Source organism: Tursiops truncatus, chromosome 11, assembly GCF_011762595.2.
Source record: "Tursiops truncatus isolate mTurTru1 chromosome 11, mTurTru1.mat.Y, whole genome shotgun sequence".
NCBI lineage: Eukaryota > Metazoa > Chordata > Mammalia > Artiodactyla > Delphinidae > Tursiops > Tursiops truncatus.
In genome coordinates this window covers 98,052,288-98,065,948 of record NC_047044.1, presented here as the reverse complement: position 1 = coordinate 98,065,948, position 13,661 = coordinate 98,052,288, and the positions used below count along the sequence as shown (strand labels likewise).

Here is a 13,661-nt window from a genome sequence, read left to right as displayed (position 1 = left end):
GTCTTAAACGGTGGCCTAAATGGTTTTGATCATGCGCCCCGGTCAGTTTTTTAAATTGAGCAGTGCCTTCAATATGCATACCTACCTACTTCTAAGTCCTACATTAAACGAAATCGTCAATTGTGGCAAAGAACGCTAGTGGTCTCCCATGAACCATTTTCCATTCTTCTACGGTATTGAAACCCCTAAATTTTAGCTGGACACATAGCCATCCACATTGAAGACTGTACTTTCCATGCCCGAGAAGTTAGGCTTAGCCATGTGGATGAAGTTCTGGCCAGTGGAACTGGAGGGGAGGGGACGGCTAAATTCGGGACCCTGCCCCCCTCCCCCCCCCTTCCCACAGGCTGCCCCCGGAGCACGGACTTGGTAACAAGCCATCCTGGACTTTGTGGAGAAGATCTAGCAAAGGCGAGGCAACAGAGGAGGAGCCTGGAACTCTGGACAGCCTGAGGGAGCACAGACCTCTTACCAGCCTGGGCCATCTGCCTCTGGACACTTCCACTTAACCTGAGTCCTGCTGTCATGCACCTGAACCTACTATGTTGTCCTTTTATAATAACGTTGTGTACATCATTTTACGTACACAAATATACACTATGAGAAGGATGATAATTTTGACTAACTTTTATTTTTATTTATTATTATTATTATTGGCTGCTTTGGGTCTTCGCTGCTGTGCGTGGGCTTCTCGTTGCTGTGCGTGGGCTTCTCATTGCAGTGGCTTCTCTTGTTGCAGAGCACAGGCTCTAGGCACACGGGCTTCAGTAGTTGTGGCATGCGGGCTCAGTAGTTGTGGCTCACGGGTCCTAGAGCACAGGCTCAGAAGTTGTGGCACACGGGGCATGTGGCATCTTCCCGGACCAGGGCTTGAACCCGAGTCTCCTGCATTGGCAGGCGGATTCTTAACCACTGCGCCACCAGGAAAGTCCCGAACTTTCTATTTTAGAAAAAGTTTAGACTTACAGAAAATTTGTAAAGACACTTCACAGAGTTCCCATATACCCCTATTAGTTAGCTTCTCCTAGTACTAAGACCTTCCATAGTAATGGGATTTATGAACAAATACTGATACACGATTACTTTAAAGCCCTTGCTTTACAATGGTATTTTTTGTTGTTGTTATTGGTTACACCGTGTAGCATGCGGAATCTTAGTTCCCCGACCAGGGATTGAACCCGCTCCACCTGCAGTGGAAGTGTGGAGTCCTAACCACTGGACCGCCAGGGAAGTCCCACAATAGTATTTTTTAAAATAAATAGAAGTTTACCATTTTCTTCCTAACCCACACATCTGGCACACCCCCTGTGTCTGGGTGCCCCAGGAGGGGGACCATTGTTTAGGCCATCCCCTCTGAGTCCCCTCACTAGTCACATAGCTCAGGAATAAGGCCCTGAGAGGGGACACCAGGTGGAGGGAGGCCAAGAGTGTGAGAACTGAGCACTTGCTGAAACATGGAGCGATCAGCGGCACGAAGGATCAGTCCAGAAAGCACCTTGGAAGTTGGGTTTGGCGGGGGGTGACAGGGACTGATGGAGAGAAGGGTCTGGCATTTCCAAAGCAGAGACCAGCCCAAGTGCAGACTGACCCCAGGGGTGGCAGGAGCAGAGGCAGAGGGGGTGGTAGTGAGGTAGAATCTGGTTTGCATAAGGAACGTGGCCTGGGCAGCAGTGCAGAGCTGGGCTGAGTCAGGGAGGTGGGTGATGGACTCCTGCCCCGGGTCTCGGGTACTTTCCTTCTCCAAGAGCCTGTCTGTATTGTTTTGAACCCAAGGCTCTGTCTGTTCTGCTGAACTCTGTGTGTCCTGGTTCCCCACTGAGACAGTGGGGTTTTCCTTGACCCTTGGGAGTCCATGTATCTGGAGGGCGGCCACAATCTTGGAGAAAAATCACAGCAAAACCCCCCTTTTCAGGACAGGCCACGAGAGAAGAGCTACTGGCAGAATCAAGGCCTCTTCTGGCACATATATAAGGAATGTACCCACGGCACACACCACACATCCCTTACTGATGGCTTCTGTTCAAATTCCGATTCCCAGGTTTTCTGTGACTGTGCAGGGAAGAGGCCTGTGGACTGGGGGAGGTCAGGAAGCAGAGATCCTGCGGTCCCCTGCATCTGGAGAGAAATGAGCCCATGGACTTGTGCCCGGTGGCCCAGCACCCTGGCCTTCAGCTAGGCCTGGGTTATAGAAACAGGCACAGAACAAGGTCACAGATAGTCACAGGTGGAAGGAGCGTAGGACACACGATATGGTACTGAAACGACTTCTTTCTAGCCTGTGCGCAGCCCTGAGGATGGGACTGGGTCCCTTCCTTCTGCATTTCCACGTCCAGCTCAGGGTCCGGTGTGCAATGCATGTGCTGAATGAGTTGTCCATGCAAACACACTAATCTTGGTCACAACAGAACCAGCAGGGGCTTGGGTAGCCTGAGCTTTGGGTCCTATTATTCTTTTCACCGCGCCAAGTTACCGAATTGCTCCTGGACCTCGGTCTGGCTGCGTTTTGGTTCTGCCAGCCACTGTGCTCCTGCACCCCAAGTACAACCGCACCTGCTCCTCTGGTGTTTCACCCGGGCCGATGTGCTTACAGAGCTCACAGAGAGCGCCGTGGCCACAGGGCCGTTGCACAGCCAGCTGGTTAGCTTCAACCAGGCTGAACCCCTGGCTCTAGCGGCCTTCTTAGAGAAAGGAAGGTGCACATGGGGACAGACAGTGTTGCTTAAGCCCTTGACACTCAGTGGGGCTATAGTGCCCGGAGGATAAAAGCCAAAATCTTTAGGGTAGAATTAGTGTCCTCCATAGTTTTTATGGAGCCCCCGTCTCTCCAATACCGACTTCCACACTCTCACTCTAATCCTCACTCTACTCACCCACCTCCCCAAACATCCACGGCTCGGTCATTTAATATTTGCCATTCCTCACACTCAGCGTTTCTTGTCCCCAGACCGTGGCTCAAATCCTGCTGTGTCTGGGAGTGCCACCCCCGTCTCTCCCTACCAAAATCCCACTGTCCTCCAAATTCTGAATCAAATCCCTCCTCCTCTCAGCTTTCCCGATTCCCTGCCCACCTGCTGGGATGGGGAGTCTCCCCATCCTCTACGTTCCCAGGGCCCCATTCATCCCCCAGTGCTACAGCTAGTTTTATATGTGCGTCCAGCCAGAGACTCTGAGCTGTGGGGAGTGTGGATGTGGGACCTTGGTTTCCTGTCTCTTTCACCCTCATCTTTACACCGAACCCAGGAGATGCTCTTGGTATATCCTATGCTGAGGGTGGGGGAGAGTGGCCAGCAGACTCCTCTCTGTGTTGGAAAGGCAGAGCTTCCTTATTTGTCCACACTCTGAATTAGGCCATCACAAACGGGCCATCTCCCCTTTAAGCTAGGAGAGGCCATTACTGTGTGCAGGAGGCAATGTTGGATCTTGGGGACCATGAGATCAAGCAGAGATGATGTGAATCGTCCTGATCCATGGCCGGAGGATCAGACCCAGGGGGAGAAGCCTGCTTGGAACCCGGCTAGAGGAAGTGGCCAGTCCTACCCTTGGGAAAGATCACCCATATTGCCAAATGGGCAGGGGGACTGAGTTACGGTTTCCCAGGAGGCTCAATGGACCCAGAAGAGAAGCAGAAGCCAGACCAGAGATCACTGTGAACCCACCCGGCCCCTCTTCCTATCCCGTGGCTCTGCTCTCTTGGCCACTAGAGGCGGGCAGGAGTGACAGCCTAAGGAAGAGACCTTGGGCAAGAGGGTCTCCCCTTTCTGGAATCTCCTTCAATACCCTTGTGAAGACGGGCTCCAAATCTCCCACCCGAAATTTTATTTTTAACCTGGAACAAAGCATAGAGAGCTAGCATCCTTTGTAAACGAGTCCACCCGGCACAAACACATGGTTTGTCAAATGAATGTTTAAAACTGCTTCCTCTTTGGAAGGGTCTCCCCACAGCAGGTCATGAGGATTCTTGTCTGTCAGGCAGGGTTTGGGGCACCACCTCCCCTCACCCCCCGTCTACCTCTTCCCTCCTCAGAGGCTCTCCAGAGAAGCACCCCGTGGCCCTCAGAAAGTCTCGGGGCTCAGAGCATTGGCACAGCTAGCTCCCAGCAGTGGCTTTATCCCAGCATCCTTCATGCCACTCCTCCCCCACTTCCTCTGTGCCTCCCCACCACACACGCCGTTGGGATCCTCACATGGAAGGTTCTTTGCAGCTCCACGGGTTCCGCAAGCAGCTGCTACTCCCCTCACCTCCCGAGTGCCAGTGATCTTCACCCGACGCAGCCATGACCCTTGGACGTGGAACCAGAATCATCAAATTCACCTTCCTCTTATCCTTCCAAGGGGGGTGGGGTGGACGGGCTTCCGTGAAGCACCCAGGCTACCCAGCGCCCACCCACCAAGCAACGCTCTACCAAGAGCAAGGAAACAGCCTGGGATTGGACTCTCCCTGCTTCCCTGGGAGGGGCCAGCTCGCTGCCTGTGGACGACACCAGCTTTCCTGCTATCACCCCTCATCTGTCAGATCGGAGCCCTAGAGCACCCCCACTAGCCTATGGAAGCTAAGGAAGAACTGGCTGCAATAACACAAAGTCAGGAAGAATCTCAAACCCCTTCCGCTGGGCTTTGGAGAACTAGGTGATCCTTTCCTTGCAGCTGATTTTCCTGAATCTATTGAATATTAAAATGTGTGGTGCTCAGCTCTACCATCCCGGGGGTACCCCGTGGAGGGGACTTTCCAGTTTTTTCCGTGGACACAACTGTGCTCTCTCTCTCTCTCTCTCTCCCTCTCTCTCTCTCTCCCTATCACCTCTATCTGACCGCCCCCCCCCCCCACCGTGTCCCAGTGTCCCAGTGTCCCAGTGACTGGTGTCACAAAGCAGGCCATGAGATGGAGGTCACAGAAACATTGGCCTGAGGTGTGACCGGTGCCCCTCAGGGCTCTGGGCTTCCACGGTCAGCCCTCCGGACACAGTTTTACCCTCCTAGACACTGGGTAGCAGTTTTTAGATCCTGGCCTGTGACGTCAACGGGCCTCTCATAAAAAGGTCCATGTCCCTTCTGCAGGACACAACATTTTAAGACTGATTTAAATAGCACATAACATGGCTTTTAAAACCAAAATGTACAGGAGTGTCTACCTGGGGCCACTGAGCCAAGGTCGTTGGCGTCACTGGCCCAAGGAGTCCCCAGTACTTGTTTCAGTCCCTCCGCTGGCCAATTGCACCCCAGCCCTACTCCCCCCCGGGGTCCTGGGGGGATGGCTTTGCTTCTCTGGGCCTCAGGTTATTCATCCTGGAAAGGAGCAGGATGGGCCAGTTTTCCCTCCAGAAGGAAAACTCAGTAATGATGAGAGGAATGACGATGCTAGGTCTACCGTGTGCTTGCTCTGTACCCTCCATCTCTTTCCTTTAATACACACACACACGCCTGTATAACTCTAGCTGGTAAAGGGCTTCACCCTCAAGCCTCTTCCCCATCACTCACCTCATTTAAGTTTCACAAACAGTCGATTTTGCCCCCGAGCCCATCCACACTGGCATCCCCACCCCTGCCGTTAGTGGTTCAGCCCCTCCTGGCGTTTTCCTGAAGACTTCCCATCTGCGCTGCGGTTCGCCCAGCCCGCAATCCCACAGCTTCCAGACAGAGCCCGGACCTTTGGGGAAGCTTAGAACGCCCTGCGCACAGGCTGCCAGGTAGGCGCCACCGGCGTTTATTATTGCGCGTAATTGTCCTGTTATCCTGCCTTTTTTACAGATGAGGAAACTGAGGCTCCGAGAGGTAAAGGCTGTTGCACGTGCAGCTGGTCAGGGGTGCAGCCGTGAGCGGAAGCCAACTCTTGCTGGCTCCAAAGCTGTCCCCTTCCTTGCCGGCCGCTTCTCACTCCCCTCAGTCACTTACACTCCCTGGAGGCGCCATGATGTTTAAAGCCTCTGGTCTCTTACAGGATGTTCTTTCGGGCTAGTGCGATACTCACACGTCTGCTCAGGAAACTCCTATTATGCTCCACGTTCTTGCTCAGGCACGTTATCCTCTGTAAAATCTCCCCAGACCTCTTTCCGGACGTAGCATCCCCTCCTCTGGTTAATGCTGTCCCTTTCATCCCTCTGTTACTCCATCCATTTCATCACACAGTCATCATTTTTTTTTTTTTTAAAGAACGTTTTATTTTTTTTAATTTTTTTTTTTTTCCTTGCGGCACGTGGGCCTCTCACCGCCGCGGCTCTCCCGCTGCGGAGCACAGGCTCCGGACGCGCAGGCTCCGGACACGCAGGCTCAGCCGCCATGGCTCACGGGCCCAGCCGCTCCGCGGCATGTGGGATCCTCCCGGACCGCGGACCGGGGCACGAACCCGTGTCCCCTGCATCGGCAGGCGGACTCTCAACCACTGCGCCACCAGGGAAGCCCCCTTTTTTTTTAATTTTTAAAAAACTTTTTGTCCGTTCCACATGGCACGGGAGATCTCAGTTCCCCGACCAGGGATCGAACCCGCGCCCCGTGCATTGGAAACGTGGAGTCCTAACCACTGGACCTCCGGGGAAGTCCCACACAGCCGTCATTGAACCACCTGTCAGCCTCCTCTCTGCCTCTGTGAGCATTTGAGGGTGGGGACCAGGTTTTGTTTGTCATTGGACCCCTAGCCCCAGGGAGTATGTGAACTCACACATACTGAACAGTTTTCCAAGTGCTAAGTGCTTTACATGGACTGTCTTACTGAACTTTCCCAATGACCCTAGAAGATACCATCTTCTCCCTTTTACAGATGAGGAAATTGACAGTGAGGGAGCGGTGGCACCTGTCAGATTTTAATCGTTGAAATTTATGGTTGCGGAGGTACCAGGGGATTCGTCCTGAAGCTGGGTTTCGCCACACACTGTTTTCACTTTACACATGGTGTGTTTGGGGGTGGGTATGGCAATGACGAGGACTGACGCCCTCCCTGGGTGCCACTTCTAGAGGGAATCAGCCATGTGCCCAAGGTCACATGGCTGGGAAGTAGCAGAGTCAGGATTTGAACCCTGGTTGGGGGGTCAGAGGACCCCTGAGATGGGTGCCGGGGGCCGTTTAGTCCGAGGCCACTAGGTAATGAGGCATTAGTGTGGAGTTTACAAGAAGAAACCCAAAGGACTCAATTTTTTCTAGCTTATAGGTTAATAGGGGAAATAAGTCATTAAAACGTACATAGTGACACCTACAAAAAGGACACATGCAGCAGGTACACAGAACTAGCAACTGGGCAGAAATCTGAGTGTGGAGCTGAGCTGCTATGGGGTGAGGGGAGCGCAGTGAGTGGCTTGGTTTCTGCGTAAAAGGGCGTATGAATCAAAGTTTTCAAGAGGAAGAGGAGACGGGCTGTCCTGCAGCGCTGGCCCTACCTACCCTGTGGGTTCCGGCTTCCTCACCCACGCAGATGGGGCTCAGAGCCAGTGGTCTCAAGAACGCTCCCAGCCACGCTCATTTATGATTCTGGTTTTGTTTTCAAAGCAGAGAAAATACTGAACACACACAGCACTCAGACTCTCCTCAATTCCTGTGATTTTTAAAAGATTTCTTGGAGAACAGCCGCTCAGACATTTCCACGTGGGTCATCTGTCTTGAGACTTGTTTGTGGCCAGGTCTCATGAGGAGTCGCCTTATGATGTGCGTTGAGGAAGGGGAAGTAGGATTGAGGGTGTGGGTCTAGGGGGGATCTCTGTACACCAGGAGCAGCACGTGAGTCCGTGGTCTTTTCAGGAGATTCTAGCCAAGCAACAAGCATCTTCCACTGGAGGAACACGCAGCCCAGACAGGCAGGCTGGACTCAGTCCCCCATCTGGTCTCGATGGGCAGTGCACACCTGGAGAGTACCCAGACCTCTCCAGCATCCCACACGCAGGCTCTCCAAGCCCCACCCTGCCCCCACTCAGAGCGGCCCCCCGCCCCCGCTACCATTTGGCTGTGCTGGGAGCAGGCGGCAGTGCCCAGGCCTGGCAGGCCTGGCACAGGAAGGGCTCCGACCCCACCCCACCCAGCTCTCTACCCTCCAGCTGTCGCTCCCCCTCCAAGCCCACCATTTGGCAGGTGTGGCCAACTCCCACCCCAGTCCGGTCCAGCAGGCACGGCTTAAGTTTCCACAGAAGCTCTGCCTTTCCTGGGGTTGGGAGCAGCCCGGCAAGCAGGGAGGTGGGTGTTTTCACCAGCCACGGTTCCAAATGCTGCTGGCTTCAGCACCCCCTCTCCTCCCACGGCTTCTGGCAGGGCATGGTCACTGCCACGACAGGGCTCTGGCAAATCCTGGCAGGAGAGGGTGGGTGGCCTATTGTTTGTTTCTATTCCTCGCCCGTCGCGCTCTGAAACCCAGAATAGCAACCATCACGCTTAAGGGTCACTTTCAACCTCGTCAAGGACTTTCTAAATTTTATTCCACTTGATCCCCATGAGTTCCCCAGGAGGTAAGCAGGATAATTCAGATAAACCCCTTTTGGCCAAAGGAGAAGCAGAGACCAGAGCGGGGTGAAATGACTTGCCCAAGGTCTCACGGCTGGTTCGCTGGCATGGAAGCCGTGGAGCCTTCCCCAGGCCACATTGCCACTGCCACACCCTTTCCAGGTGGCACGACATACTCCCAGAGGTCACGGTGAAAATGTCTTTGCACTTTTCACAGCCTCCCTTTAGCATAAAAGAACCTGGAGGCGTAGGGAGCTCTTGCGGGGCAGCGGTGGGAAAGGACGTCACTCTTGGGCAGCCTCACCACGTCTGGGCCCCAGAACCCACCCTCCGTTTTCTCCCCAACTTGCTGGAGACATGTGCTTTGTGATCAATTCTGTATCCTGGGCAAATCTTTTGATCGACATGAAAAGCCCCAAAGAAAGATGCTTTGTCTGTGTTTTTCCATAGGAGTAATGTAAGCTTCAGAGAGTAAAGGAAATTAGAAAACTTGGGAAGGAGGAGGGCAGAGGAGGAAGAGATGTGCACGCGTGTGGCTGCAGACAGGAGTTTCTGGGCTTTGCTCCCTACGTGCCCACCTCTTGGTAGTTTCTCGTGTGGTGGACTTACTAACTTGACCCCTCCTGGCTTGAGAAGAGAACCCTCCAAAGGCAAGAGGCTCATTCCTGAATCCACAGAACCAAAGTTGTGGGTCTAGCCCATCCCTAAACTCCCCCAGTGGTGAGTCTGAACCCTGCTCTTACAAGTTTCCAGAGAAGGAGGTACCTTGATCAATTCCCAGGTCTCTAGGCGCTACTTAGAGTCTAACCTAAATCCTTCCTGCTGCATTTTTAAAAGACCTTCGGATCTCTGCAGAGGAGAGAGCAGGCAGGGTGGCAACAGGCAGGAAATGAAATCATGAGGCTGGTCATTTCCCTCTTTTCTTTCCTCTCCACTCCCCTCCTCCTTGCCCATCCCCCCACTACCCTCACCCTGGGGGCTGCTTGTCATATGTTTCCACTGTGATGAGCAGCTCCCGTGTGGACAGTTCCTTTATGTGTTATAGATTTTTGCTGTGAGCCTTCGGGCTTCTCCTTGCAGCCCCGACAAGGGAAATCCCATAATGAAGGATTTCACAGAGCTCGCGGGCTGAGAGAGGCTTTTCTCTCCATCTGTCATCTTACTTCACGCCCTGACCTTTCTGTTCCCATGCAGGGCGGTACCAGGAAGAAGCTTGGGCTGGGGAGTGAATGTCTGGGTTGGGCCGCGGACTGGGCAGTAAGTGAACCAAAGCAAGTAAGCTGGGGTCGGATGACCTTGAAAGGGTGCCTTAAGGACCACAGCACATCCTTCAGGGGTGTGGATGGAGGAGGGTGGGGTGAGGAGAAGGGTTTAGAGAAAGGAGAGAGGCTCTGGCGAGAAGGAGGTCCTCCGTAGAACAGCCTAGGAGCCCCCGGCCAGACACCCAGGGAAGCCACTTTCGCCAAAGAAGCCAAGGCTTTGGGCTCCCCCAAGTCCGGGTTTAAATGCCGGCTCCACCCCTTGCTTGCTAGGACCTTGGGCCAGTCCGTTACCTTCCCCAAGGTTCATTTTCCTCATTTGAAAGTCAGGGGTGGGGACTCAAGACATCACTGGCAGATGGAAGAGGCCACTGTCCGGCGCTCAGCCTGGCCCCTGCAGGCGGGCAGCGTGTAAGCAAGGATGCTGGGCACGCTTTGGGGAGGATAGAACCTCAACACCTCCACCTGGAAGATCATAGAAACCAGAAACCCCAGTCATGGCCTCCATGCAGACAGAATACCCAAAACCCACCCCCTTCAACGGGGCCTCGGCCCCGGACAAGCAGCGGTGGCAAAGCAGCTCAGGGCTTTGATGACAGCGAAAAGGCCACCTTCCAACCAACTTTCCCATGTCGGGTCCAGACGGAGGCTGAAAAAAACTCCAGTCTCCAAGGCTCCACCACCAAATACCCGCCCGGCCCTCTGCTTTGCAAAGGCCAAAGCCTTCGAGATGCACAAGGATCGTGATTGTCTGCAATGCTGGTAACATTTCATCTTTCCAAGGACCTTGTTCATTTATCAGGGTTCTTAAAACCCTTTTGTTCCTAAGCTCGTGGTGAGCACAGAAAACATTCTATCTAATATCAGAGCACAGCTGTTCCCTGACAGACAGACTTGGGGAGAAAACCCTTAAAAAAAAAGAAGGGGGGGTTATCCCATCAGGGACAGAAACATGGGAGAAGCAGCTGGAGCAGCGGCTGCCTGACAAGGATACGCTGTGGGGGGACCTTTGAGAAAGTCGCCCCCAGCGACAGTGGGCCCCCGGGCTCTCAGCACCGAGACAGAGGCCGGGTCCCAAGTCGGGGCTCCACCTCCCGTAGGGTTCCTGGCAGTCGCACCCAAGGACCCAGCCAGGGCCCCTAAAAATGTTTGAAGTAGGTGTGGAGCCTTGAGTAACATCTTCTTAAGGGCCAGTGTGGCTGGAAAAAAAAAAAAAAAAAAAAAGCCTAGTGGAAAACTCTGTCCATCCAAGGCCACAGACAACCAGGAAATATTTTCTAAAAAGGGCTTTGATTGCTCCTGAAAGCCCAAGACAGAGTAAGCAGGACCAGGCTAAGGCGGGGACGCTGTGACCTTAGCCATTGGCCGGGGGAGGTGGGACAGGTCCAGAGTCTAGGATTTATTTTCAGCTCTTAATGATTTAGTCGGAAGTCGTATAAAATTTCATGAATTCGGACAAAAGAAAAATCACATCCAGACTGATGAAATGTCTGAAGAGTCGAAGTTGCCTTAAACGGCATTTTATTTCATAAATCAAAGCCATATTCTAAAAGGGAAAACTGATAAAGTTAGTCAAGGTGACTTTTCAACCTGAAAATTACAGTTGCCTTGTAATCGATACTAGTATATTACAGGTGGTGTCATATATTAGTATACTACAGAGTTTAAGTGCTGGGTGACCTTGAGGAAATGTCTCAGCCCCTCTGTGCCTGGCATTCCTCAGTGGAATGAGAACGAAGGCACCTACTTTACAGGGTTCCTGTGAAGGCTACAGGAGGTTCTCTAAAAAAAAGTGTCTCGAAGAGGGTGAGAATCTCTTGAGCCTCTCCTTTTAAAAGGAGAAGCTAGAAGTTTAATGAGCTGGAGGTTATCATGGTGCTTTGCTGTTTTCAGGAATCAGGTGGTCTCTGCTGGACCCCTAATTGGATCCCATAACATCTCCAGACATGCAGGTCATGGGTCAGAGAAGCTTAGGAAGTATAAAGGCATAGATAACTGTGATCTATAATTATCATAAAGTATTTTTCTTATGTAATTTATTCCCTCTCATTCAGCAAACGTCCTCATGCAAGAACTTTGAATGAGCAGCTGATCATTCTGCCCGATACCTGCAACCCAACCTTCCGCTGGATTCTTATTCTAACAAATCAGTTGCAAAAGAGTGACAGATAGACAATCGGGGAAATTGGATATTAAGGAATTATCGTTCATTTTTTTTAGTTGTGATCACTCTATTGTACATATATACGTATGTATGAGAGGGTTCTTCTGTGGGTACACTTGGAGTGTTTACAGATGAAATTGCGTGATATTTGGATTTGCTTTAAAATCATCTGTGCAGCAGGGGAATCTGGGGCGAGGTATGCAGAAAAGAAGATTGGCCGTATGTTAATAATTGTAGAAGCTGGGTGAGAGCACATGGGAGTTATTTATATTATATTCTCTACCTTTATGTTTGAAAATTTTCCATGAAAACAGGAAAAAGCAATACCAAAAATACCCAGAAGGGGACCGATGATTACGCATCCATGACAGCAGCTGAGGACCAGGTAGAGAGTCCTAACCAGGGACGGTCGGGTAGCTGGGATGCAAAGAAGGCGTCCAGTCACGGGAGAAAGCTGGAAACCGGATGGCCTGCCGCAGACAAAGCCTTGAGGCGCCACCACGTCACTTAATTTCTCCAGGTCGCTGTGGCATCTCCTTTAAGCGGAGGAGATAAGACCCAAGTGCCCTTTTTAGCTTGAACGTGATATGATTTTTGAGGATTTCAAAATCAAGTACACTTTGCCACATTTTCTGAATGCAACAGACAGCTCTCACTTTCAAGTGAATGAAGCCATTTAAAATGTGTCCGAATTGCTCTGTTTAAAGATGCACGGTGGGAGAGTGTCTCGCTCAGCAAGAAATCTTTTGGTAAAGTGTGTACCTTCTTCCCCAATTTATTGGCTTCTGATGTACTTGTTACAGTAAAAGGTCCATTGGCCAAAGCCCACGGAGTTTGGAGAAGTTCTTCCAAACTCCATTTCTGGCAGCTGAAGGATAATTTTTTTTTTTTTTTGCAATACGCGGGCCTCTCACTGCTGTGGCCTCTCTCGTTGCGAAGCACAGGCTCCGGACGCGCAGGCTCAGCGGCCGTGGCTCACGGGCCCAGCCGCTCCGCGGCATGTGGGATCCTCCCGGACCAGGGCACGAACCCGTGTCCCCTGCATCGGCAGGCGGACTCCCAACCACTGCGCCACCAGGGAAGCCCCTGAAGGATCATTTGAAAAAAAATCCTTTAGGTTTCAATTCTTGTTACAAATAACCTCTCAAAGCCAGGCTTTCCTAGCTTAGCCAGCACGGAGAAACAAATGCCTCCTTCTTGGTGATCCTGGCGAGAGGCTTCTTCTGGCTCGAGGTCACCACCAGGCACCAGGTCTGACTGCCCAGGACAGAGAGGGTAGAGACCAAGTCCAGCCTACACGGATGCCCGGGCATCTTCTGGAAGGTGAATTTTCAACATCAATCCTGTAGGAGCCAGTTTTGTCATATGTCCTCCTACAAGTGGAGGACAGAAGAAAAGGACAGCAGTTAATAAAATGTTTTGGATTTTGTCTGCCTCACTCAGTCAACTGATGTGCGCTGTCTTCCTGAAAGCCTCACGTTTCTCTTTGCTACTATAGACTGTTCACCCGCAGCACTTCTGATGCCAAATCTGTGGGTTTTATCCCCCAACGAACCGACTCTCCAACTCTCTGGATACCAACTGGGCGTCTGACAGTTCGATACAACTCTGACTGTGACCACCTAGACTTAGCGCACACCCCGAAGGTGAACAAGACTTCCCCACCTCAGATGCCGGTCACAAGTCCCAGGTTGCCACCGGGACTCCTGACCAATCGGCCATAAATTGAGGGGTTCCCATGACCCCCTCCTCGGGTTTGATCGTTGCTAGAACAGCTCACAGAACTCAGGAACAGTTTACTTGCTATTACCGGTTTATTATAA

At 52.2% G+C, this 13,661-nt stretch overlaps 1 long non-coding RNA gene across 1 annotated transcript in view; it reads right to left on the bottom strand.

Annotated features, from left to right (window-relative positions):
- Nucleotides 1-11,161: 11,161 nt before the first annotated feature.
- Nucleotides 11,162-13,661, bottom strand: part of LOC141275912 (uncharacterized) — a 28,402-nt gene continuing 25,902 nt past the window's right edge. The window contains exon 2 of the long non-coding RNA XR_012324555.1: nucleotides 11,162-13,211. This is a non-coding gene — a long non-coding RNA (uncharacterized lncRNA). The remainder of the gene's footprint in view (nucleotides 13,212-13,661) is intronic.